Source organism: Asterias amurensis, chromosome 20 (assembly GCF_032118995.1).
Source record: "Asterias amurensis chromosome 20, ASM3211899v1".
Classification (NCBI taxonomy): Eukaryota; Metazoa; Echinodermata; class Asteroidea; order Forcipulatida; family Asteriidae; genus Asterias; species Asterias amurensis.
Genome location: NC_092667.1, coordinates 3,562,014 through 3,588,536, shown reverse-complemented (window position 1 = coordinate 3,588,536; position 26,523 = coordinate 3,562,014). Strand labels below are relative to the sequence as shown.

The window sequence follows — 26,523 nt, the reverse complement described above, 5'->3', positions numbered from 1 at the left end:
ACTTGTGTTGAACCATTCTTCTACAAGTGACGTCACAAGCCCTTAAATTAAGAGGCTATTGATGAAAGAAAGGCATCTTATAATTGCTCTATCTTAATATTGCTCTTTGGGAAAGTACGCATCGTACGAAGTGAAAATATAGGATGTGGATTGAGACACACCCAATATTTGTCCTTGGGAAGGCGATGAACCATTTTTGGTTTCAAGTTTTATTTCAATGGCTCCTTTCTCACAAAACTTAACGAGTCTTAATTAAAAATAATAACACAGGTTACGTTATTTTTGTTTGTCTGAGTAGACAGACAAGATCACAACTTATTGATTTGTGCAATTTATGATATTGGCTCTTGGAGTGTATATATTTCCTTGTGGGATTTTGCCGAGTTTCATAAAGGAAGTCCACATAAAACCAACCAAAACCCCCCAAATAAAACAAGTATTTTTGTCAACATTCAAAGCAGCAGATCTTGGGAAGGGTGGGGGAGGGGGTTGGGGGTGCACCAGTAGATCTACAAAATTAAGAGATAACATTATTTACATAAAAGAAATAGAAAGTTAATTAATTTTTGTTTTTACAGCAAGGAGCGATGTTTGTATCATATTGTGTAGGAGTATTGTCCTAAACTTTCAATACTTCAGGAGAACTACGGGAACACATGTGACTATAATATAATACCACATTTTCCTAGTCAGCAAAATTATCATTTATAGCTTTAAAAAAAGGGATACAGCTCGTTTTTATGATAACTATACAACTGTCAAAATGTTATTAATTGCTCAGGAAATTGTTGATAGACCAAGAGAATGAATTGTGCGGTTTGTAGAGAGGGGCTTTGCAAGCGGATATATCGGCGCGTCAAAACAAGAGCGGTACATTAAACGGACCGGGATTTGAGAGACAAGGTGCGCCGGGCGGGCGGCTCGTCGACCAGGCGGCCTGGCCAGTCAGAGCGGCGAGCCTTTCATGGTGTTCTCGGTGTCGAGAGGTTGTTTGTTCAAGTGGTGCGGAGGGCACATTGTACTTGGCTTGGCCTTTTTGCCGCTAGAGTTGACTGGGATGCGGAACACGTGCACGGGGTGCTTTGCTAATAAGTGGCTATTTGAATGGTGATGAAAAATCATATCAAGATGCCGGAACAAAATGTGTTAAAGGGACGCTACTCTTACAGTCTGATTTGTTTTAAAGGGAATTGTAACTTATTGCATTTGCTTACACTTCCAGATGCAATTGACAATACTGTTAGGTTAATGAATCTTGATTGTTTGCGTTTCTTTAAGTTTAATTGTGACTTATTGGCCTAATGTGTCAAAATTGTCATCTTGCTTTTGGAGAGGGGGTGGGGGGTAAAAAAAATCCTTTTGTAAAATAGAATTAGCTGTTGTTGCAAACTGGCCTCCAAACAAGGACCTACTGTCTAAATGTAAAATAGAGTGAAAAAGCACTCTTTGAAGAGCCATATGATGAGGGACAACTCGAAAAGTAAAGAATGGTGTTTTTCACTCGTTTATATTTAGAGAGTACATGTATATGCAAACAATAGTTATTATCTTCCAATATAGCCTGACGTTTCGACCCTAGCAGAGTCTTTCTCGAAGGCTAAACAAAAGACATTCACAAATGTATCTAGAATTTGACACTTTTTTCATTCTTTCCTTTGTCCCTGTACGTGAGATCCTCCCATAAACTTTGTAAAAATTCCTTGTGTGACATCTGGTGTTTCTGATCAGCAGAGTGTGGGTTCGAATCCCCAGCCGTGACACTTGTGTCCTTAAGCAAGACACTTAACCATTGCTTCGTCCTTCGGATGGGACGTTAAGCCGAGTGGTCCCATGTGTTGGGTAACGCATGTAAAAGAACCCAGTGCACTTTTCGAAAAGAGAAGGGGTTCGCCCCGGTGTTCCTGGCTGTGGCTGCTGTATGCGCCGTAGCACCTTGTGAACCATTAAGGTGCTTTTAAGCACCTTAAGGGTTCTGAGACCCAATTATTAAAATAATTGGGTCTCAGAATTCATCACTGCAATAACCTATCTTTCTGAAAGTTTGTATATACTCAGCGCCTTGAGTACCTTCTTTGGTAGATACGTGCGCTATATAAGACTTCGATATAACTATATTATATTATCCCTATCTTAGGAATTTCCCTGTGGATAGTTATTAGTCAGTCTTGTTACCTCCGGTCTCCATGTCAAGACGTGTACACGCCTTGAAGTAGTTTACACTCGCTCCTAAACATCACACATCGTTTCACTTTAACAAATTGGGTAGTAAAACAGCAATTATCCCAAACCACTGAATTGTTTTTCAGTATCAAATTCACTGAATTTACTCCTCTTTTAAAAGGACAGTCAACTGAGTGCACTTTTCCAGGCACTTCTACGAGGAAGGAACTGGTTGGCTAGTGCGTCATGGGATGTTACCCGGTCAATCCCTGTTTCACTTCGGCCGAACCAGACGGCAGGGGTCCCGGTGGTTTCCCGCAAAAGTACAAACTGATCAGGATAAAAATACAAATTGGTGTCAGTAGTAGGACACTCACTTTTCGTCTTAAGACCGCTTAAAAAGTATTTTTAAATCAATTATTAACAAACGGATTGAAATGTATTGCATAGAACGTTATCGGATTTGTCCGAGCATGGGTGCGTTCGTTTAGCTTCCCTGGGTCGACCCCGGAGTGTGGCGGTTTTTTTTTCCAGGACGAACGTGTGCAGATAATTACCCACGTTTGTCCTGGGAAAAAACCCCGTCACACACCGGGGTAGACCCAGGGAAGCTAAACGAACGCACCCAAAGTTTACTGAACTTTTGAGGTTCTCTCTGCACACAAACAGGATTCGAATCGGGCGCCCCATGTCGACCAGGGCAAGCTTGCAGGGCTTTGGTTACAACATCTGCTCTAGAACGCGGAGATCATGGGTTCAAATCTCACCCCAACCCGAGGAACTTGACAAGTGTTGCTACAGTTTCTCACACGACGGGTTAAAGGGGTTGTTATAAGAACACGATGTTTGTTTCAATCCTATAATTATTGATAGTGACAAATTCATTTCAAAAGTATACTTCAAAGTGAAATGTTTCTAAAAATGCACTGTGACAACCCAAAGCCGCTTTACTTTAATACATCAAGTATAGTTTTATAGCCATACATTTTCAGAGTCGTACGAGTACGATAATGTTAAATTAATTAAAATCAGACCCTGCATCTTGAATCGTAACAACTCATCAATTATAAATCAAAGTATTTGATAACTGATTATTTAGTATTTTCAGTGAATTCTAAACCAACAAAGTCTTGCTGAACTCGGAGTTTGCTCAGCCCGGAATACCAAGCCACAGTTAACAGGGGGTATGTTTTTAATTGACAAAACGTCGGCGAATCTTATGATCTCTTACACGATCAGAGAAGCCGACAAAAACACCCCCCCCCCCCCCCCCCCAACCAAACTCAAAGACTTTTTGACCTTTTCAATTGGACAATGAGCGGCGAAAGCTTTGTGATCTTTATCGGCCTCAGTTCCAAACCCAAAACATCACCAACTTGTTTTTTTCTTTCTGTCACACCCCATAGACATAAAGGAACGCCGCCTTTATAGGAAGTTTGCAGATGAAATTTGATCCGAAAATGTAGTTGGGTAGAAGTTTGTTTTTCTTCAATTCATAAAAAAAATTGCACTGCATTTTACATGTTGGTGGTGTTCAGATTACTGTATTATGTTACACAAATGAATGAGCAATCCTCTACCCCTGTGAATGTCTCAATCTTTCGTCGTGTACCTCGGCGTCGCTTGAAAGCTTACCGATTCGAACTATGAATCACAGTGTCCAGACTATTTTGTTTTCTCTTTCAACCTTGTTCTGGCTATAAAGGTTCGAATACGAGAACAATATTACTGTTTAAACCCTGATTGGAATCAGGACAACTCGTCTTCGAACCAACTGGTACCCAAACAACCAACTCATGCTCATTTTGATGAAATTGTATACTCATTCCAGCTTCATTTTCCATGCCAACCCATACTCCGATCAACTCGCACCCAAACCAACTCGTCCTCCGACCAACCCGCACCCAAACCAGCTTGTCCTCCGACCAACTCGTGCTTGAACATTTTGCACGATAGTCGGACTTTCCATTGATATTAATCGAGCTGGTTGGACGGCCGAATGTTAATTAAACTCTAAATCATGTTTTGACGGCATGATGTTGGCAAAAACTCAGGCTTTGACGTTGCAAAAGTTAATAAGGTCTATAAGTTTGAAGATTTGGTCGAGACGAGTTGACTGGAGTTTACGAGTTGACTAATTTTGTTTTAAACCCGCCTTCAAAAAGTGTTACACATTTTAATATTGTTTTCGGTCGTGTTGACAGTTTTGTTTAGTTTCGTTAGCGGCGATGTCAAACCATGGTCAAACGAATGATTCAGAACGTTTAATATAAATGAAATGAAAGAACCTCATTATTGTCAAATCATTTGATAATAAGTCTATATTACTTTGACAAGTTGTTTACTTTTCGAAGTGGCGCGAATCGGAGACCGGCAAAAGTGTAAAAATGAAACCATATCGAATTTCCAGCCAAAAAAACACACCCCGGTATTGTTCAAGGTCCCAGCTGTCTGGGTCTGAATCGAGCCCGGGGCTCCCGACGCTCTGCTCGGCACTGTTTGCTCGCGAACTCTCACTCCAAAAAAATGACCCTATTTCCGCTGCAGACGACCTTTCTACCGGCGTTGCTATTAGTAGTAGCTCGTAAATAACGCACCCCTGGACAATGCACCGCCGGTCGGGTGTTCCATCAAGGGTTCGATGTCCCTCATGAACACTTGCGAAGCCGGTGATTAAGTGTTATCGAGAATAATTTTAACATGATTTAAAACATTTTTTTCGGTCTGTTGGGAAGTCATGCGGACGTCCCCAATCAACACCGGTGGATTTTTTTTTAAACTGCCGTATAACTAATATGCTTAAACTTAATCTTAATGTTTCAAGCCAACAACATGACAACACAAAACAAAATGCAGCCACAAAATCGTGGAGTAAAATGTCTGGCTTACGGGTTTGTATTAACTTATCCTCATATAAATAACGTAGGCCTATTGAGCGAGTCTGCGACCACACAAAACAATAGTCCTGTCGCTTTTGAACAAGGAATAACCCCTAGTTTTTTATGTGAAACTGAAGATGAATATCTTGTTTGATATTATATTTATTTCAATATTGCTTTAGTGTCCTGGTGCCTGGAAGGCCAAGACGTGGTCACTTCAAGGCCCGTCTTAGTAATTAGTTGTACACCATTAATTGTAAAGGGCGCCCTCACGTGTCCATTCACCAGTGAGTGAGATAAGTTTGGCTTATCAGAACAAACTAAAGCCCGGTATGAGTTAAAAATCTTTCTTCTGTGCGCTCTAGAAAATAACATGCCCCCTCCCCAATCCTCCCCTAGCCCTTCCCACACCAACACCAACACAGACAAATCCTACATGCGAGCTACGTGTTCCCAACACTAAGGTTTCGGGGAGACTAGACCCACATATTCTGAGAGAACAAACAACTTGGGTTTTTAGTGTTGATCCGTTGGTCTGCCTTTAATTGAGTTCAAAATAACCGATTCCAAAGTCCAGGGCCATAATCTCTATACCACTGCAGAGTTCCAGGAAGACACAAACAAGACTCGAATCGGGCACAATAACACAAATCAGCATGCATAGTGAAATCTTTTGGCGCTATAAGTTGGGGGATGTCATACATAAACAATTGCGAGAGAAGGGGAGTGGGAGGATTCTGAGCGTCCCCCACCCTCCACTGTCCGTTTGATCACGACAAACTGTACTGCAACAACTTTATTTCCAGTCCCGCTTAAAAATAAATATGGGAAGCCCCTACGTTTTAATGGAGAAGTGTTATACGCGTTGATTGTTTTTGTTTGTCCCGAACCCCAACCAGAACGAGCAGTTAGCGGAAGACCCTTATTGATGTACGGATGTTGGAATTGCTCCAAATATCCCAAATACTGTAGGAAATAAATACGGTTATTAAAACATTGATAAAATGCAATTTGGTCTTTGGAGGATCGTCCGCCAGCTTCATTTCCCCGTAAAAATACCTCAATGGTCGGTCGCATTGTACTTTTGTGGGCGGAAACCCTCCCTACGTTTCCTGTAGTAGGACATGCTGGTCACGCAATCTACCAGTCTCCAATTATACATTCAAACATCAGAGCCAAATAAGATAACATCGCTGGAAAATTCCCTAATTATTACTTTATCATACCATCATACCAGTACTTATCAGCCCCGCCTCCCCCAACAAAATCGTATATCCCGCGCCCCCTCTCTCTCAGAATGCCTTAACGCGCTGTGCCTACAGAGGGCGCACTTCAACGAGTCCACTAATTTTCAACGACGGGACGGACGACCGCCTGCTCACATTTTGACAGAATTTCTGCTGCAACGAGAGCGTAAAACTTCTTGCTTGTCATTTCCAAATGCACAAAGGAATGCATGGACCATGCACAGGTTAGCTTTTGTTGTTTTAACCATTAATAATTCCATATGGTGCTTTTTTATACCTGAAATAAAATTTACCACTTTTGCAAGTGTTGGCAGGTTGTCGTCTGCGCACTGGTACTGCATGTTTGCATGCTATACAGCGTGTTTACTTCCGCCCACATGGTGACGTCACAAAGTTCAAGCCACTAACCTTTTCAAAACCAATTTATGCATTTTTACGGCCAAAATTAACCCCCTTTTTGAATAAAAAAAATTAAAACATTTACGGCAAAGTAATTTCAAAGTACACCAGTGTTTGTATTTTGTATATATTCTAAATTTGTCGCAACTGATATCATGTAGCACTGGTGGTTCAGTGGTAGAATTCTCGCCTGCCACGCGGGAGGCCCGGGTTCGATTCCCGGCCAGTGCACTGATTTTTTTTTCCCTTTTTACAACACTGGAAACCTTTTTTTGACTCTCCAAAATAAAATACAAGCTTAATTTCTGATTAAAATGTTTTATTTTTTCCTTATTTTTTCATATATAAATATTTGAATACCCTTTGGTAGAAGTTTGTGTGGGTTTTGACCATGGGCTGACACTGCTGAGTGCTCTGTGTGTGGCTGTAGTGTGATGGTGTGAGTGGCCCATGGCGAGTGGTACTAATTTCATTCAGACAGGGGTGGGAGTAGGGCGGTTCCTGGTTAGTCTATGGTGATACAAGCATACCCTCTCTCCACCCTTGGTGTACCCCTTGATTTGCTTCTGCTACAATGTCAATATCACGCACCTGACGACTGTAATTTGAGATTCTTGACTCCAGTCCAGGCCTCAGGTAGATTTACCTGGATTCATGTCAACTTAGGATGCGTCTTCAAATAAATCACCCCAGGTAAATACTGAGTCATCATAAACTTCACAGTACAGTCTTTGTGTTTGGTAACCTGTCAAGGTTATGTCCATAAATTAAAGGTTTAAATACTCATTGTTTTATTGGAAGAGAAAAATATGACAACTCATACTTCAAAACATTCCTACACAATAGAATAATATGTCACATTTGACAAGACTTGTTTACTAAAGAGCCGCATGCACGATAAAATCTGATATTTTATCAGTCGCAGTTCCTGTATATTATAAATTTTGTTATAATAAAGGGGGCACATCTCAAAACTTGTTCAGCTGTTATTGGTATTATAATTCTTTGAACTTGGAAATTCTGACACATAGCGTACAATTTTCCATATGGCCAGTACAGTATCTTGCCTGCCCGGAAAAGCCCTTGAATGTACAAATGTACTGTTTTTGTAAAACTTGCGTATTCTGTGTACAGACACCATTCAACTCCGACTTTGGCATATTTCATCCAATTTGTGACTCAATTTAGTGCGAGTAATGTCGAGTCAGGGTCTGTGAGACCTCAGTCAGGTGGAGGTCAAGTGTGACTCAAGTTGACTCCTGAGAAAGACTTTAATAGCGTAGGCAATGAAGCCTTTCTCAGTCAGGCATCTGAAAGCAACTCTATACAACAAGGGTGGTTTTTCTTTCAACCTCGATGACCAACTGAACCCAAATTTTTAAAGTTTTTTATATATTATTATGCACATTTCAGGATACACCAAGTGAGGATATGTGTCTTTGACAATCACCAAAAGTAAACCCTGCCTTTGAATAATGTTAACATGGAGTTTCTGCAAACTTGTTCCACATCTTGGAGACTTCCTCCCTGCATAGAGTAAGCACAGAGACCTTACTCTATGCTCCCTGCATGATGTTATGAAACAAAAGGGATGACTACCATTAATAGAACTATTAAACTGGTACTCAGGTGTCATTAAAGACCAGGGTTTGTTATCGCCAAACCACTGCAGGGGATCACAGGTTGCCCTGGGCTGGCCCTGCTCTAACCCCCTGGAGCCCTATTAAAATGAAACAAGAGATTGCATAGATTCATTCAATATTTACAAATGGCAGGACAGGAGAAAGCATAAAGGGAAGCAAAGTCTGATTTATGGAAATTATGGTTGACTGAACTTTGAGTCTACATGCTACCTGGCAGGGTCGGCTTGCTTGGCTTGCATATTAATTAGTATTTTTTTGTTCATTTCTGTGTGTAAGGGTGCCCTGTTTTTAGGACAGCTAGGTTTTGAGCAGGCAGCTGGGGTGGGGTAGGGGTAGGGCAAATTTATAAAATAATGTTCCCTTCCCTATTCACAATCACATGCTTAATGCAAAGTGGGGCCTAGTGTAAAAGTGTGCAATATATCAAGGACCTTTTTATTGTTGGACTGCCTATAGCTTGTCCCCTTGGAATTCAGCAATCTAATAAATTCAGCCTACTAATGGGAGATTACAATGGGGTAAGCATATATGATATAGCTTACCAGAATAAGGTTGCAAGCCAAACTACCAAGTCCTATGTCATGCTCATTTCTGCTTAGAAGAACAATTTTAACACTATTTTCTGCTTATATTCATAAAGCTTGTTCAGATGTTACTTGTTATCATTCTTGATATGGTAACTATGATACCATGGAACCTCCATCACGATCAATGTAATATTTCTCCAGTGTCCAGGGTAGTATCTTGCCTGCCAGGATATACCATGGAATGTCCAAGGCCACTCTCTTTTGTAAACAAGACGACTTGGCCAATGGTTGAGTATAATGTGAATAAAGTGCTTTTCCAATAATCCCTTATAAATGAATCAGGATTCAGGAGAGACTACTGCAAAGTGTGTACATTTTTTCCATCTCCAGGGAAACGGTCAGGGACACCCCTGAAGGGGAAAAAAAATGTGAATCTGAATAAAATAAATAGATCAACATTTGGCATTGTGGAGATCCTTGGTGAGTTGGGAAAAGCCGTGGAATTGGACTTCTTCCAACTGGGTCAAAATGAAATCACCGAGTGTTTCCTGTTTTACTTAAAAATACTGGCTGTGTAGGTAGGGGACCTTGGTGGTAATGTGGATCATATTAATATGCAGGTGGTGTTGATGATTAAAAGGTGTGATTTATGTAGCGTTCCTTGTATGACATAACAGCGATGACTATAGGTTATACAATGGCACCAGACTATTTTTTCCCAAGCCTCGGTTTGAACCACGTACAATTGATTATAAAAAGATGTATCCACACTCAAAGATTAAATTAAGATCCAATTGAGTTGCTACCTGAATCCATATTTTCTTCCCTCTTAATGACACTGCCTTGTTCTGTGTATTATATGAGCATAGAGCAAGCATGAGCAAGGAACCTTGCTTTATGGTATGAGCTAAGCAAGATTTTACTTATTTTGATTAAACTTTGTAAATGTTGCCCTTTTGTTGTAAGCATTGATCAGGAGCGGAGTACCAGTCACAATCAATTACACGCTTTCATTTCAGCTATTAACCCTTTGCATTCAAGCTAAACTCCTATTCATGCTTAGCTTACTGTATAAAAAAATGGCCTTAGGGTAATATCAGTGATCATAACCAGCTAAGCAACTCTCTGCTTGAAACACTTTCCCCTGCTGTGAGAGTGGCCCGTCCATGTGCGCACCTTACGTTTCCCCCATGAATGACATGATCCTATGATTGGTTTTGACAGGGTGAATGACAGCCATGTTTTTGACGTTATGACTGTAGCATATTACCGGGAGGTCACGAGGTCACGGGGTGAGTGAGAGCATGAGCTGAAGAGGCTTAAAGGGGAAGGAGCTTTGGGAAGTTTCAACGATGAATGCTGCTCGGATTTTGGAGACATCATTAAAGGGATGCTTACAGCACAATGGTAAGTAGACAAACATCTTCCATATTCAATTTCACTGTTATTGTTAGTTCACAACTTTTGACAAAATGTACTTAAAGGGAACACAACAGTAAGTAAACCTATTTAAGACTAGCTCCTTCATCCACGGTAAACCCTAAAGCAAGAGCTAAAATCAATTAAACTTATTAATATTTGAAGAGAGCATAAAGGGTCAAAGGTCAGCACGCATTTAGTTTACACAACCTGTTAAATTTTAACACAATATCTTGAACATTCGGTTCATTTATAGCGAAAATGCAACTACGTCAACTCTATGTGTGAAGTCCATGATAACCTAGAAACAGAAATTTGCCTGCCCTGAAATGCTCTTTGTACAATGAACTATTTTTAAAATCCATTAGCAATGTGTCTGGACAATAATCATAGCTTGATAAAAAATAAAACCGACTTTGCCGAACCCTCTCTTCCGTCTTTCCACTCATCGTCTCCATCCTCCTTCTCAAGGGGGAACTCTTACTCATATCGTTAGTGTATTCGGGGCAGGGGGACGTTTGATTATATAAAAGTTCACTTGCCGGCCAAATCAAACATCCCGAGGAATGTGAATAAACATACAACCCTGTCACCATAGCCCCCTTTCACACGACAGCAATTTAACAAGGGTCCCTTGCCAAATTGAAAGGTTGTACATTTTTACAAAGTTTCCACCATGCCGTCTTTTGCAACAAACAGCCGTTGAGGATTTTTGCAAAGCCTGGCAACCCTGCGCCAAAACAATTAAATAACCCATTAACTTGACAACGACACTACAAAGACATTGAAGTTGATTCAACCCTGAACAAAATTGTACCTCATTTGCAAACCTTTTCTGTTGTTTATGCATTTGTTTGACCTATGACCTTACGTAAAGATACCATTAGGTGAGAAGTTTGCAGGCATAGTGTTTCCTTAGCTCAGGAAGTAAAACACTTGATGCACTTCATAATATTGTTTTTGATAAAATCTTGGAGGAAAAATATCTACCAGATAACAATTTGTTCAAAGTCTAAAATCAGGAAGGATGAACTGACATCTTGTTCATGGGGACTGACAGTACTCTACACTGGTAAATTAACGTATCTTTAAATTAACACACAGACTGTACCAAAATGTGAGCAAAACTAATTAATAACTATAGCATAAACTCGTTTAAAACAAATGCCGTGGATAAAACAGGCCTGCTCCAGCTTTCTTTGATATAAATTCAACCAAAGTATTTATTAATTCTTGCGTCAGCTGGCATAAACAATATTTACGATGTTGCTGAAATTCGACACCTGCAGCTTACAGTACTGCTTTAAACATGTTTATTGGACATCGGCTGTAACTTGACATTTTTATCAGAGTTTATTTTTACTGCTATAAATTATCGAAGATCTGAATGAAATGTTTTTCGATCATGTTGGAAACCCGCCCCCTTTAAAGGTACTGGACACTATTGGCAATTACTCAAAATAATTGTTGGCATAAAGCCTTACTTGGTAACGAGCAATGGAGAGCTGTTGATAGTATACAACATTATGAGAAACGGCCCCATCTGAAGTAATATAGCTTTTGATTAAAGAGTTAATTTCTCACTCAAATAATAAAACACTTCAACTGAAACCTTTTATTATGCATCTGAAAACACACAATGTGTGCAACAAGGGTGTTTTTTCCTTTAATTATTCTCTTGAGCCCAAATTTTTACTGATTTCTTATTGTATGCATGTTGAGATACACCATAGAGCAAGGACCATGTACACACCAAGTGAGATCTTTGACAATATTATTGCCAAACGTGTCCAGTGCCTTTAAGAAGTTGTAAACATGTCCAGGTAATAATTAGGGTTGTTAAAGGCCCATGGTGCCCCGCTGGGCGAGCTGACAGTTTTCCTTCTCCGTGTTTATACCTGTTAGAAGTCAATGTCAGTGACGGTATGATGGGGCATGACAAGCAGGGGTAGAGAGGCCCCATACTGAGGGGCTGGAGCTACCTGCTGCCTGGGCCCATCGTGTTAGAGGGAGTTAAAGCTAACGTGACGTTTGATTGACTGCTACCAAGCCTGGCCCTTCCATCGAAAAACTTCAAAAAACTCGAACAATTACTTTGCAGAAAGCAAGTACAGAAATAAGCTGTTTTTCAAAAAAAGAAAGAAAAAATGCGATGAAAGTGTAACAAGATCGGGGCCGAAAAAGGACGTATTGTTCATAGTTATCCTATGTAACTTTAAAATTGGAAAAAACACCAATACTTCATGAACATTTCCGAACAGTGCATAGCCAAAACCTTAATTTTGAATCAAACAAGAAGAAAAGCTCTGTTCAGTTTGTGTCTGCCAAGTGTGCTCTTGACTTGCAATGCAGAATAATGATAGATCCTATATAGATTCTCCTCTCGTTTCAAAGCTTTCAGTATTAAGTATTTTGATGGTACCAGCTCCAATTCTACCACGAGTTAAAATCACAACTCGTTTTGCACGATGTCTTATAAAAAAAGGCAATCCTAGAGGATCGTGTTCCCGCCTCACACCAACAAGTGTATTACCATTAATCAGGTTTGGAGACATAATAGTCTGGTGCATGCAGTATCAAAAATTGTGTAATGCAGAGAAGCCCTTACACGAGAGCATTTAAAAGCAAGTGTCACTTGCTAAATTATAGCAAGTAACACTTTAACAAAATGTGCCTCGTGTGAATAGACAACAAAAGCGACAATCGGATAAATCGCCACCTCTAGAGTCGGCACGTATTCCCCCACACGTCCATCTCGAGAATTCCCTCTCTCCACCCCCGAACCCGGGAAGAAAACGTCCCTCCAAGAAAAAACAAAACCTATTGATCAAACAACATTGATCGCTGGGAACGTAACTCATTTCCTAACCATCACAAACTGTGACTGTGATTCACCGAGTGTGATATATAACTCTGGCAGTTCCATAAACATTCAAACTGCACGTGGGGTTCTTGTGGCTGTATGAACTTGATGTGATCCTCCAGCAGCCCTGGGATGGGTGGGGGAGGATTAAGTGATCAGCTGATCCGGGTTCAAATAGGGATGAGTGGAACGAACTTTAAAGAGAGCCTGCATGCTCGATTGTGAAATCTTATGGGCCCAATTTCTTAAAGAGCCAGTCTCTTGCAATTTTTAGGACCAAATGGAGTCAATTTTTTTTTAATAGACTTGTAATTTGATGCATTTGGATACAGGATACATCAAATAGGAATACCTAGTTAAATACTCATCATGGTACAGCCATCGTGAATTTCTCCAAGGAAAAGGAAGGAAAATAGTCGGGTTTCCTGTTTGTGTACAACATTTATATTAGCATCTGTCCCTGTTAATTTGAAACAGGGAACATGACCAAAATAGTGGCATGGTGATAAGCTAGCATGACGGGGCTATAGTATTGATTCAATCCCTTTTGATATCTCAGTGGTCACAGTGATTTGAAAAGCATCAAATGTCGTGTTCCCTGAGTTCTTACGAGGTTGTACACAACTATATATCAGCAATGATCGTATTTCAATTACAAACATGTTGTGTGTGTTAAAACAATCAACAGACTAATTTATATCTATACATAGGATTGGAAGTCATTTATGGGGTACAGTTCTGAGAAAATTTTCATTATTGCGAGGTAATTTCTGATCAGAAAAACCACAGGTTGTAATGTTATACCGGTCGTTGACGAACTACAATTTTGTCTGATTTATATTTGGACGGCAGAAAATAGAAACTGCTGTAAGGAAGAGTTCAACCACATATTATGCCACAGGCTTCTGTCATTCTTTCGTTTGTAATTATGCTGTTGGGATAACATAACATTGCGATTTCGGCGCCCATGTTTGAGAGAAACAAATATTCTTCTGTAAATGTCTGGAATTGAAAAGCAATTTGTAAGACTTTGTAATCAATCTTTTTTTGTGTAGAGGACAACACATTCGGAAAACCGAAAACAAAACAGCAGTGTAAACAAACTAAACCTTGAATTTTACCCCAGCATGAACTCACTGTATATATAAAGTGCTAGTGAACTGCACTTTTATTCAACTTGGATTATTATAATTTTTCCCTGTGAATTTAACGAGTGTTTTGAGGTCTGGAGTCAATCGAGCGAAAAACCACACGTTACCAAAAACAACACGTGGAAAACAGGTTACATTATATTTTTGGCTGATTTTTTTATATTTTATATCAATCACATATATAGATTAATGGGGTTTCATTTTCATATCATTAGCCTTAAATTAACTTGTTTAGCCGGTGTTGCGTAGGACTGGATGGGTATATATGCGAAGTTTCAAGGATCTGTGTAGGCCTGGCTTGAAGGCATATAGGGCTGTGTCATATGCCATCATGAGGTAAATTGCACAATAGAAAACGCGAGGCTGTACGCCCTTATGAGAAAGTACTCTCGATTGTACGCCCTATATACGCGCTTTAGACTGTGCAAGTTCGGACCTCTGATGGGGGTCATTTCACAAACAGTTTCTCTGTAGCAATCTTAACTGACTAGTAAAGTCTGATGACACAATATAAATCAAAATGGTGATATTGACAATTCAGGCTCAAGATGAATCTTTGTGCTTTGTAAAATCGAGCCCAGCTTGGCCCATCTTCATAGAGCTGCTTAATCACAAGCTAAGCACAGCAACATTATGCTTACCAGATTATGGTTTCAATTCACTTCACAACTCTGACTGGTCCTGCAAATGTTTGCTATAAAGCTGAATTGTTGAGTAATATATCGAGCTTTGCAGAAACAGATTCCCAGCATCTAAACCTGTATGTATAAACTTGCTTAGCTGACTGTTCTCCAGTAAGTCACAACCTCTGAGCAGATTTCGTAAGAATATTTTTCCCTGCTAAATATACACATCGGTACCATATGGCAATGCCAGAAACAATTAGCTAGGGTCGTTGGACGCTTAGCAAAGTTTGACTATTTTTAACCACAAAGAGAACATACAAAATATATTGAACTTTATATGATTATTGTAATTAACTAATTTCGGTCAAAGTCATGCAACCCAACCTTCGTTGCAAAATAATTTGTAATATTTCGAGTTTTTCTTCCTTGAAACTTGGATTACTTATAGTAGGTTAAACAAAATGACTACCGGTAACATTTTCAAAACAAAATGCATGATTAAGCAAACTACAGCTGGTGGGTTATTATGTGCGTATAAAACCAGGGAAATAGTTCTGTTTGGTTTTTAATTTGTCAATAGAGTGAGGGCAACCCATTCAAGCTTGAAGTGTTCACCTTCAGATAATACCCTCTTCAACTTTTTACCCCAAGTTAATAAAATGCAGTATTTTTATTTAAAGAAGCAACACACCTGATTAGTAATGCACAAAGGACCATATGGTAAAGAGTCCAGAAGTAAATTAAAGGAACACGTTGCCTTGGATCGGTCGAGTTGGTCTTTGAAAAGCGTTTGTAACCGTTTTTTATAAAATGCATATGGGTAGAAAGATGTTGTAAAAGTAGAATACAATGATCCACACAAACATGCCTCGAAATTGCGTGGTTTTCCTTTTACCTCGTCGACTAACACGTCGGCCATTTATGGGGGTCAAAATTTTGACTCCCATAAATGGCCGACCATGTTAGTTCGCACAGTACAAGGAAAACCACGCAATTTCGAGGCAAACTTGTGTGGATCATTGTATTCTACTTTTAAAACATCTTTCCAACCATATGCATTTTATAAAAAACGGTTACAAACGCTTTTGTTTTGACCAACTCGTCCGATCCAAGGCAACGTGTTCCTTTAATGAAACATCTATTCAATCGATTGAATATTTGGAGAGGCAACTTTAAAATGCATTTATTCACCGGTGATTTTATTGTTTATTTATGATAAGTTGTTTACCTAGGTGGTGAGGTTTGTTTACTGTATGATTGCCCTTAACCTTGGCTTAATTTCATAAAGCCTGTAAGCACAAACACCTGCTAAGCACATGGAAGTCTTGCTTATGCTTAGCAAAAACAGGTTACCAGCCAACATTCTTTAAAGTTTACACTGCTGCGACTGGTGCTCCACTCACTTTGTGCTTAGCAGATCAATTTGTCAAGCCATTTTCTGCTAACTTTATGAAATTGGGTCCTGATCACTCATACTCTGTGGGTGCGTTCGTTTAGCTTCCCTGGGTCGACCCCGGTGTGTGACGGTTTTTTTCCAAGGACGAACGTGTGCAGATAATTACCCACGTTCGTCCTGGAAAAAAACCACCGCCACACACCGGGGTAGACCCAGGGCAGCTAAACGAACACACCCTGTATGTGCGCGTTATCGGCGTGGAATGATGCATGCTGGTCTAGCTAACTTGATCGTTAGCTAGACCAGCATGCACCTAATTCAACGGTTAGCGCTTGCGCAGTGGGTATTTGCAATAGGGCAACCTATGCCAATCGCCCTTGAGGAATTACAATGTGTGTGTAATTTTCCAGATAATGTAAAATACATAATACGGTGAAGTGGTTGCTCTGCCCTTTGAATAAGAAACCGTTTTATTTTTTAAGTTATATTCTTGTAAGGATTGTTACGTTGTGCTGACATCCATACCGAGGCTGGCAGGGTAAACAGTCTGGTACCTTTTTGAATAATAGTGGTAATCGAATACAGGGATTGTGGTAAACATGACCCCTGCTTATTTATTTTTAATACACTAATTCCTTTTCCACAATACAACCATTTTACCGCAAGATCCTGTGATAGCACGCAACATCACTCCACGCCTCAGTATCCCCTTTATTCCTCAACCCCCACTGGTATTAATATAAAAAACATAACCTTCACTATCAGACCTTCTTGGAATTCCCAGGTACCTCTTATTTTGACTTTGCCCAGGGGCCTGGAGTGTGACACCTGTCAAATGCATGGTGATTGGTCCATGGTGCAAGATTATTTCATCTACGGTGTGCGTGTAGGGGGTAGGTAGACTTCAATCAAGTCGGTTTCTCGTACAAGGTCCCTAACACATGTACCGCGCCAGTACTACAGTACACAGACACTTTAATCAATACAAGTGCGCCCTCACCGTCAAAATAAAGCTACTGCAGTAGCGATGGGTAAACAATAGTTTTCTGACGATGGCACGGTATTGGGACTTGAGTCAAGACTAGAGGACGTAGCCCGTAACGCCGCAGCGCTTTTATGACCTGTGGTTTGGCAGACTGTCAAAATGTCATGTAAGGAAGGATCCTCTGTTGATACTGAACAAAACATCTATAGAAACTGCAATAATATTCCAACAGATCCTGGTTTAGAGATAACAATTTGTTGACAAGGAAGTTGAATCCACGATTGGAGGCGAACATGATCCCCATCACCAAAACCAAGAACGCAACAAACAAAACCAAAAATGTCTTTGCAAAGATTCTGTTTGGATGCCCAGAACGGATTTCCAGGTTTGTCGAAACTGAATAATATAGCCATGGAAGTATAATTATAACTAGATACCTATGCCTACAGATTCAGGTACCAATCTTTCACAAGCTAATTAAATAGTATCAGTTATGGAAAATTCCATGCGGGTTTTCGAATCGACTAATATAAGTGTGTCCCAAATAAGTTTTCTTGAAAGTTGCCGGTATAGAAAAGTATATACTTCTTTTATGAGGCCTGCCTTCATTGTAACAAAATAGATCGACATTACGAGAGTTATTCCTGACGGAGCAAATAACTATGTCACATATTTATAATAGTTGTCAATGACATATTGCCTGTTAACAAAAGAGGCCAGCAGAGGCAGGCATGATAAAGTGTACAATATTCCTACGCAGGAGGAGCTTACCTACTAAAGATATGTCCTTGTAACATTGGCGAACTGATAAATAACTGCATCAAGAAATATCTTATAGTTCTATATTGTTGACTATCTCAGGTTCTATATGCCAAGATCTATCCTTCTCTGGTACTATCTTAAAGTTTTGTCCCAAGAACTATCTTGCTCATAAAGTTAAACGTCAGTGACTACATTCTTAAGTTCTATATCAGGAACTTAAAGGAACACGTTGCCTTGGATCGGTCGAGTTGGTCTTTGAAAAGCGTTGGTAACCGTTTTTTATTAAATGCATATGGGTAGAAAGATGTTGTAAAAGTATAATACAATGATCCACACAAACATGCCTCGAAATTGCACGGTTTTCCTTTTACCTCGTCGACTAACACGGTCGGCCATATATGGGAGTCAAATTGTTGACTCCCATAAATGGCCGACCGTGTTAGTTCGCACAGTAAAAGGAAAACCACACAATTTCGAAGAACTTGTGTGGATCATTGTATTCTACTTTTAAAACATCTTTCAAACCATATGCATTTTATAAAAAAGGGTTACAAACGCTTTTTATATACCAACTCGTCCGATCCAAGGCAACGTGTTCCTTTAAGCTCGGAACCTAATAATCGACATTCATAAGTTCTGCCCCAATAACTATCTTAAGTTCTACCCCAAGAACTATCTTAAGTTCTATCACAAGAACTATCTTAAGTTCCTAAGTAATGAGGCCTTTAGGTAATTGTGTGTTGATGTAAATGGAACTATCGATGATTGAACATGCATAGTCTCCGTGATTAATGTCGCCTGTATTGTTAAGTTAAACTGCAGGTCCGGACCTCCACATCAACCTCTCAGCGTAAGATGTTATGACACTTAATTGTTTTCATTATCAAGTACACCCGCTTTAAGCAAAGTGAAGTTCGTTGCTCCTATGATCCATGACAGCCTTAGCTGATTTATTGAAGGGGGCCCTTCATCAGTCCCCGAAGGCATTAAGGAAGTTTCAGCTTGTATTGAAACCATATATCGTCCGGTTGAGTATTTGAGATGCCATTGGGGTGGGGGGTGAGCACTGAGCAATATAAATTGGCTATAATCGTCGGTGATGGCGCACCAGAGGTATCCGTGATTCCCCAACACTGTTTTGATTGTACTAAAGAGAAATTATACCGACTATAGTTGGCCACTTGAGTGCAATTGAGGGGAAAATGGAGGAGGGTAAACACACACTTTATTGCTTGATTCGATTGCAACAATGGAAAGAAGCGCAATATGAACATGAACGTACACGAAACTCCGTGGCAAAACATAAAAAAGTAGGCACTTTCACAAAAATACAGTCGTCGCATTTTGATGACGATTTTTGATGAGGATGCATCTTCTCATCACAAAACTCAAGAGAACCTTTTTACCCTTTAAAGATGAAATTGGCTGAAGTATAGAGCCCTTGTCATACCACAGCAACTTAACAAGGATCCCATGTTTATATCTGACCACAAGGACTGCCAATTTGAGAAGGATTTCACTATAGGGACTAGGTTTAGCTTACCTGGGTCGACCCTGGTGTGTGGCGGTTTTTTTTATCTTCCAGGACGAACGTGGGTAATTATCTGCACACGTTCGTCCTGGGAAAAAAAACCGTCACACACCGGGGTCGACCCAGGTAAGCTAAACGAACGCACCCTAAAGAACAGTCCAAACATTGCTCTTTCACACGAAGTGCGATTTTAAAATTTCATAGCCATGCTCAAATTTAGCAAGGGACCCTTGCTAAAATGCTGTCGTGTGAAAGGGCTAGTTCTCCTTAGTTGTGTTTAATCCAGTATTGCTTGTGTATAGTCACGTTCCCATTCGGTCTGTTAATGACGTTTTAATGCCATCAAAGTGATTGATAAATGCCCAGGGCGATGGGAGGGTAGTGTTTTAAAACTCGGTCGGTTCAATTACTCGCTTAAAGGAAAGATATACCTTTGGTGGTAATTACTCTAAAAATTAATGACTCTACGAATTTACATTTGTATTAAGCACTGCAGCTGTTGATATACATATCATTTTGAGAAACGTTTCCCTTCGATGAATACGGTTTTAAAGAGTGGGATTCAAAACCATTATTATTTGAGTCAATCTGATAAACATTTCTGCATGAAACGTTTCTCAGATTGTATCTCGCCACCACCTTTTGAAATTGTGAAATTTCCACAGGTACAGTTTTGTTGTATTATTATGCATCCATTTAGGATGAAAAACAATCGAACGCTTCCAAAAACCAAGGTATAATTTGCTTATTTTTTTCATTCCAACGTGATGGGTAGCTTAATGTTACCATTGTTACTTAATACGCAATTAAAAATGTCCTCGATGTGTGCGTGCTTCTTGTTGCTGTGGAGATTGTATACATTTATGATTTGATTGAATACCCAGAGATAGCTTGATGTACAATGTCACCCTCCTCGCTAATGAAAATCGACAGACTCTCAGCAAAGGAAAAAAATCCACGTTTTATCTCTGCTGCTCTTTAGCCTTTTTTTCTAAAGCGAATCTAAATTAAAAATTTTTATTTTTATTTTCCAGGAGTAGGATCTTTAAGTATCACACAGTTTAACGCGGGTTCCTCCATCACGCCGGAGAAACGTGTTCAAAGTGACAGGTAAGTGCCAATAAATAAAAAGAGCTTATGTACTCGCAAATAAACACCGAAGGTTGTGTCAATAAATACCCTTCCTTGACAGAAAAAAGAGATCAGGGGTTCTTTTTTAATCCACCTATGTCTGTTAATCTTCAATTTTTGATGACTGGAGTGTAACTGATACGAGTTCAGTATATTTTGTTCAGTATTTAATGTTAGTATTATAGAAATGGTAACATAAGATTTTGTTTGACAAATAATCCCATAATTCATTTCGAAAATAACGTCATGACCCCCCCCCCCCGGAAGCAGTTTCGTTTCACCTCAGCTGTCAGCACATTATGCCTACTACAGTCCGGAACTGTAATGTGATACTAGAAAAGCTGATGGAGCAATTAATGTGGTTTCATTGTCGTTGTTGTGTTTTGTTTTTTCAAATCCTGGGCAAAATCCTGGTTTTCGAAACCCCTTAAAACCGAGATATTTTGTTAAAACAATAGGCTGTTTTAGAATATGGCTATGGTGTAGAGGACTTGTTGCTGCTGCGAACATGGTCTTATTCTTAGTGTTTAGTAAGCGTACAGTATATTCATCCTAATGTTGCACATGAGGGGACTGACTATCTTGCCCCTGCCTGCCTCGGTTAACGCTCGATCAACACGCATAATTTTGTAAGCCACCGGTTTGGTATTGGTCGGTGCAAGTCTCGTGATTACAGTATTAGAACAATAGGAGCCGTGAAAGTGCGGTATTCAAGCATGTATAGGCTAAAATGTTAAACAAAATTTTGAGAATTTTATTTTAAGTGTTAAATTATTATTAGTCTCTCTTCAAGATGTTGTTTCAAACTTAGTGCAGGTTACCAAAGCCTAGACGTGCATTGGTCGTTTTTAATTATTGCCCTTGGGTTGGTAGTATTATAAGTGTTTCTGATACTTCTAGGCATAAGTGACAGGATGCACCCGCCTTGAGCCGGAGGCTACGTCTTTATTGACAGAGCAACGACCTGACGAACACACAGCCAGAATCAACGAAATAATTAGCTCTCGGCAACTTCACGTTTTCTCATATTTAGACTTGAACCGTTTCACCTTGGTATAATTTCAAATTTCATATTCCAGTTTTTTAAAATCACATGTTTGTGGAGATCTTGATACTGTCGTGTATGTTAAAACCACTGATACTGTACGTGTATGTTAAATCCACTGGTTTTAACTAAAGATATCCACAAACAAGTGATTTTAAGGCTGGTTTATAGTCGGTTGTGCGATGGTCGCGCGATGGATGGAAATCTTGCGCGCGATCCTAAGACTGAGGCCTAAAAACTGTGTCTTTTCTTGATCGCTCGTCAAGAATTCCATCGCGCGACCATCGCACGACCGACTATAAACCGGCCTTAACACACGTTAAGGTTTTAGGTGCTGTAACTTTTGTCTGGGTCTTTGTGCGTCTTTCTGGTATGTTGGTTTAGCTCTGGCACTATTTTGTTTTATTATTATCAATGTGTTATCAAGGTATAACCTATGTGATATTGCTACTCCACTTGCACCATGTGGCCGGGGGAAACTCATTGCCCCATCCTAATCTCCCGGTGCCTGATCCTTGTAAGAAGCTCGCTTGCCCCTCCCTATCTGAGTCTATGGTCTGATCCTTGCTCTACAGTCTGATCCACCTCGCCCCTCCCTTGTAAAAAGCTGGCTTGCCCCTCCCTTATCTGACTGATCTAATCCAACTTGACCCTCCCCTTTCTGACTCTGGTCTGACCATGGAGGTAGAATTAGACCCACCTTTCCCCTCTCTTAAATCTGGCTTGCCTCTCCCAGGTAGAAAGCTGACAGGCCCCCTTCCCCAATCTGCTGAGTATTGGTCTGATCCTTGCTCTATAGTCTGATTCAGCTTGATCCGTAAAATGCGGCTAGACACACACAATTCGGGGTCAAAATGAGAGCCTTATTCCCCCTCCTTACCCCCACAATGTCTGCTCAGACTGCCCCCTGTGTGTCACTCGTGTACCGTGATGACTCTGTGTTCACTCAGGGTAGGGGGACACCGATCTCTCTCACCATGGTGAAGTTATTCATCACGTCAGGATTAATCTCCGGTTTTGCTTTTCAAGTTGACTAAGTGGCCTTGCTCCGGGGAGGCAAACCCCCTTGGATATTCTCCGCTGCTCCTGCCCCCCTTGGTTCGTGTTGACCTAAAATCAACCCTCGAGAGAAACTTTAATCTGGAGGAGAGAGTTTCATAGTTTTCTGACTCGAGCTTCGTCAATCGTTAACACCCTCGGCTGGTAAAAGTTCTCGGTTGGTAACACTAGGCTGGTAAGAGTTCTCTGCTTGTAACAGCTCTCCTGGTAACATTTCTGGTTGGTAATAGTTCTCGGTTGGTAACAGTTCTCGGCTTGTAACAGTTCTCGTCTGATAACAGTTTGTAACAGTTTTCGGCTGGTACCAGCTCTCAGTTGTTCTGGCTGGTTATAGTTCTCGGTTGGTAACAGTTCTCGGGTGGTAAGTTTTCGGTTGGTAAAAGTTCTCGGCTTGTAACAGCTCTCCTGGTAACATTTCTGGCGGGTAATAGTTCTCGGTTGGTAACAGTTCTCGGTTAGTAACAGTTCTCGGTTGGTAACAGTTTTCGGCTGGTAACAGTTCTCTGCTTGAGACAGCTCTCCTGGTAACAGTTCTCGGTTGGTAACAGTTCTCGGTTGGTAACAGTTTTCGGCTGGTAACAGTTCTCGGCTTGTAACAGGTTCTCGGCTGATAACAGTTGGTAACAGTTTTCGGCTGGTAACAGTTCTCATTTGGTATAAACAGTTCTCGGCTGGTAACAGTTCTCGGCTGGTAACAGTTCTTGGCTAGTAACAGTTCTTGGCTGGATGAAATTGTCCTGTCATATTAAGCAAGATGCCTATAACAAAATTCGAGCTGACCTCGACTCTGACCTCGACTCAGTGATGACGTTGACCTCCGAGGTCAGAAGACAAATTAAAGATCGGAATTCACCACCAGTCAACCGTAGCAGTTGAACTTCCCCTTTCATTTGATGAAAACAAACTGAGCTTTAGAACACGCTCCATTAAGTTGTAAGAGTCCTGTGATCGCGTGCTGTGACAGGATACCACAACATTAATTTGTTTTCTTGATTGTTATGTCGTCTTTCAAAATGACCAAATCGCTTCACCTCTAATTGATTTATGTTTTATGGTTTAAGTTGAACCGGTGGTAACAACCAATGGATTTTTATCATCGAGTGATGATATAAGAATTTATAACACCCTTACAAATATTCTGCCTTTTCATTGGTTAAGAGCGCGTCACATGATATGTCTTAGTTTTACTAGAAACGACGGCCGTGTGATAGTGCATCGTTTGCCGTGTGATAGTCCGACGACTATCACACGGCGTGCAGTACCCAGACGTCTTTTTTACCCACCTCGAACCCAATCAGTTGCACATCTGTGTATCTGAAACGCGCGTACAAACGTTACGTGTACGAGGATGATAAATAGTCTGTTGGGATGTTATAAACTAACTATTGACTGATTTTACTCGTACTATGGTTACAACTCCGACTCCCTCGGTGATCCCCGGACCGTTCCATTTTCCCTCGACTGCGCCTCTGTAAAATAGAACGCTCCGGGGATCACCTCTGGAGTCGTAGTTTTAACCATCTCGAAGCAGTCAATATTTGTATAATATCGTTTTGGTAATAATTACTTATTCACGTTTCTAGCGCATGTAATTTTGAACCAATAACACCTATATGAGACAATCAACCTTTGTACAGTATTGTTTTGCTTGTCCGAAGAATTAAAATAAATTCTGCTGCAACCGCTACTCTAAGTACGAGGTAGCAAAGAGGACCGTACCCACGGCTCTTATTGTATGTCCATTGACGTTGACATTACTCTGGCAGCCATTGAGCTCAGCCGAACCATTGAGGAAGAAATAGGAACCGAGGCCAGATGCAAGGTTGCCATGAGAATTTTATTCAAAGACGTAATGGCTTTGCAAAATTACACGATGAATATTAAACATTTATTACGGGGCACACAATAAGGTTGCCGCTAAGTTGGGTTCCTGAACTTGTGTGCATCGAATCCCAGAGTATCGGAACGAAATCCGGCTGTTATTTTGAAATCCTAGTCTCGGATCCACAACATACAATAAGTAGGATTTTGAAACTTTGCATGGTGGGAATACGATGTGGACAAGTTTGCGGTAACAATGTGATGATTATCTTTCAATGAGTTAAGGGGTGGTTCTGAAAAGGGCCGTTTGTTTCAACATACAGTATTAACAGGAAGCCAAAAACAGAATGGACGTACCTGGTATTTGTTCACAGTCATAACTTGGCAAAGTCGCACATCACCAAAAAAAACCTAGGCCTATTTTATGGGTCATTTATTTTAAGGAGCTAACGGGGATGTCCTGGTACTTGAAGTTACGGGTATCCTGGTTGAAAAGTACATGGGACTAGAGGGACCAGGGGACCAGTCTACCTTTGTCCCCGCCTCCAAATGGTTCATATGAGCATAGAGAAAGGTCCTTTTTCTATGGTATGAGAAACGATTACGGTTCCGTATCATCATCAACATCGTCATCATGGCTGAGTTGTAAACAGACCTGTGTTTCTGCTCACTCAGTGTTCTACTATGATTGGAAATACGCCCTATGATATGACTGTAATTCAAGGTATCCGGGCCCCGGTCATCCAGCGCCTGCTGCCCGGGTCTTAAGCAGGTATCAGCTCCGGTCGCTTCGCCAGGGCACGCTCGGTCATTGACACTCGAGTCATCTGATTCAGATTGAGTACCTGCAGAAAGGAATGTAGTGTTTAGTCTTCAGGAGTTACACTGTTTTCTGGAATTTAGTTTTGGTTTAGTGTATAGGCCCTATACAAATGAAATAATTTTGTTTTCCTATACTTTTCCTATAGTTTTTTCTTCAGTAATTGATCTCTGCTGCAAAATTTGGGAGTTGTCAATATTTTTTCTGACCACAAGATTTAACTACGTTAACTGTCATCCAAAACATCCAGACTCTGAAAAGATTTGCATTACATTCTAAAAACTCAAGGGTCAAAGTTAACCCGGATTCAGGGAACCTGTCAGGGTCAGCCTGATCCAGTGATTATTTATCGGATTCTGTGTAGGTTCTACCAATTTCTTGATCATTTTGACAAAGATGCCAGGTCACTGACCCCAAAGTGGGCTAGGCCTAACGGGACCCATAATCGGGGTCAATTCTGACCCGGGAGTGAAGGCATGTGACCCGGGAGTGAAGGCATGGACCTATCCAATGGAAATGCAAACTTGTCGTTTTGCTCGTATAAGGGTTTTGTCATGTTTTCAGACTGTTTTCTGCGAATGTACTGATGGACTTCCAATATAGGCTATTGTACTTGTTGCAGTATGATAATCTTCTGAATTGTCTTTGCCTGAGCCGGCCGGTTTGACGTTTGACTCACGGGTTCTTAACCTAAAGGATTCTCCCGACTCCCAAGTTAATTGTCATCAACAAGTCTCCAAGGCTTTCTGTGGTCGAATACTATGGGTTCATGCCCCTTCCGACTCATGGCTGATAATACAAATTGGTTCCGGCCGCTCAAAAATTTGTCACTGTTCGATTGAAGTCAATTAATACCTTTCTATACGGAGTTTACAGTGGCATTTACTAATCAACAGTAATAGTGAAAATTGAGCCTTTCCGTCATCAAGTGGTTCCGCGGACGGAAGGAAGACCCCCAACTCCGGCCCAGGATTTCTCTCTCTGCGCCAAGTGACACTGTCAATCCGCAGCTCGCATTTCATTCGTACAGGAACTTCGGAGTTTCTTGTTTTGTTGTAA

At 40.5% G+C, this 26,523-nt stretch overlaps 1 protein-coding gene and 1 non-coding gene across 3 annotated transcripts in view; both read left to right on the top strand.

Annotated features, from left to right (window-relative positions):
- Window positions 1–6,383: 6,383 nt before the first annotated feature.
- LOC139952181 (microcephalin-like) overlaps window positions 6,384–26,523 on the top strand; it is a 172,598-nt gene continuing 152,458 nt past the window's right edge. The window contains exons 1-3 of one of the 2 annotated variants that reach the window (XM_071951212.1): window positions 6,384–6,510; window positions 10,080–10,262; window positions 20,623–20,698. The gene's annotated coding sequence lies outside the window, so the exon portion shown is untranslated. The remainder of the gene's footprint in view (window positions 6,511–10,079; window positions 10,263–20,622; window positions 20,699–26,523) is intronic. The other variant, XM_071951213.1, reaches the window with a different exon arrangement.
- Trnag-gcc (transfer RNA glycine (anticodon GCC)) lies at window positions 6,846–6,916 on the top strand. The gene has a single exon. It is a non-coding gene; the product is annotated as a tRNA-Gly (tRNA).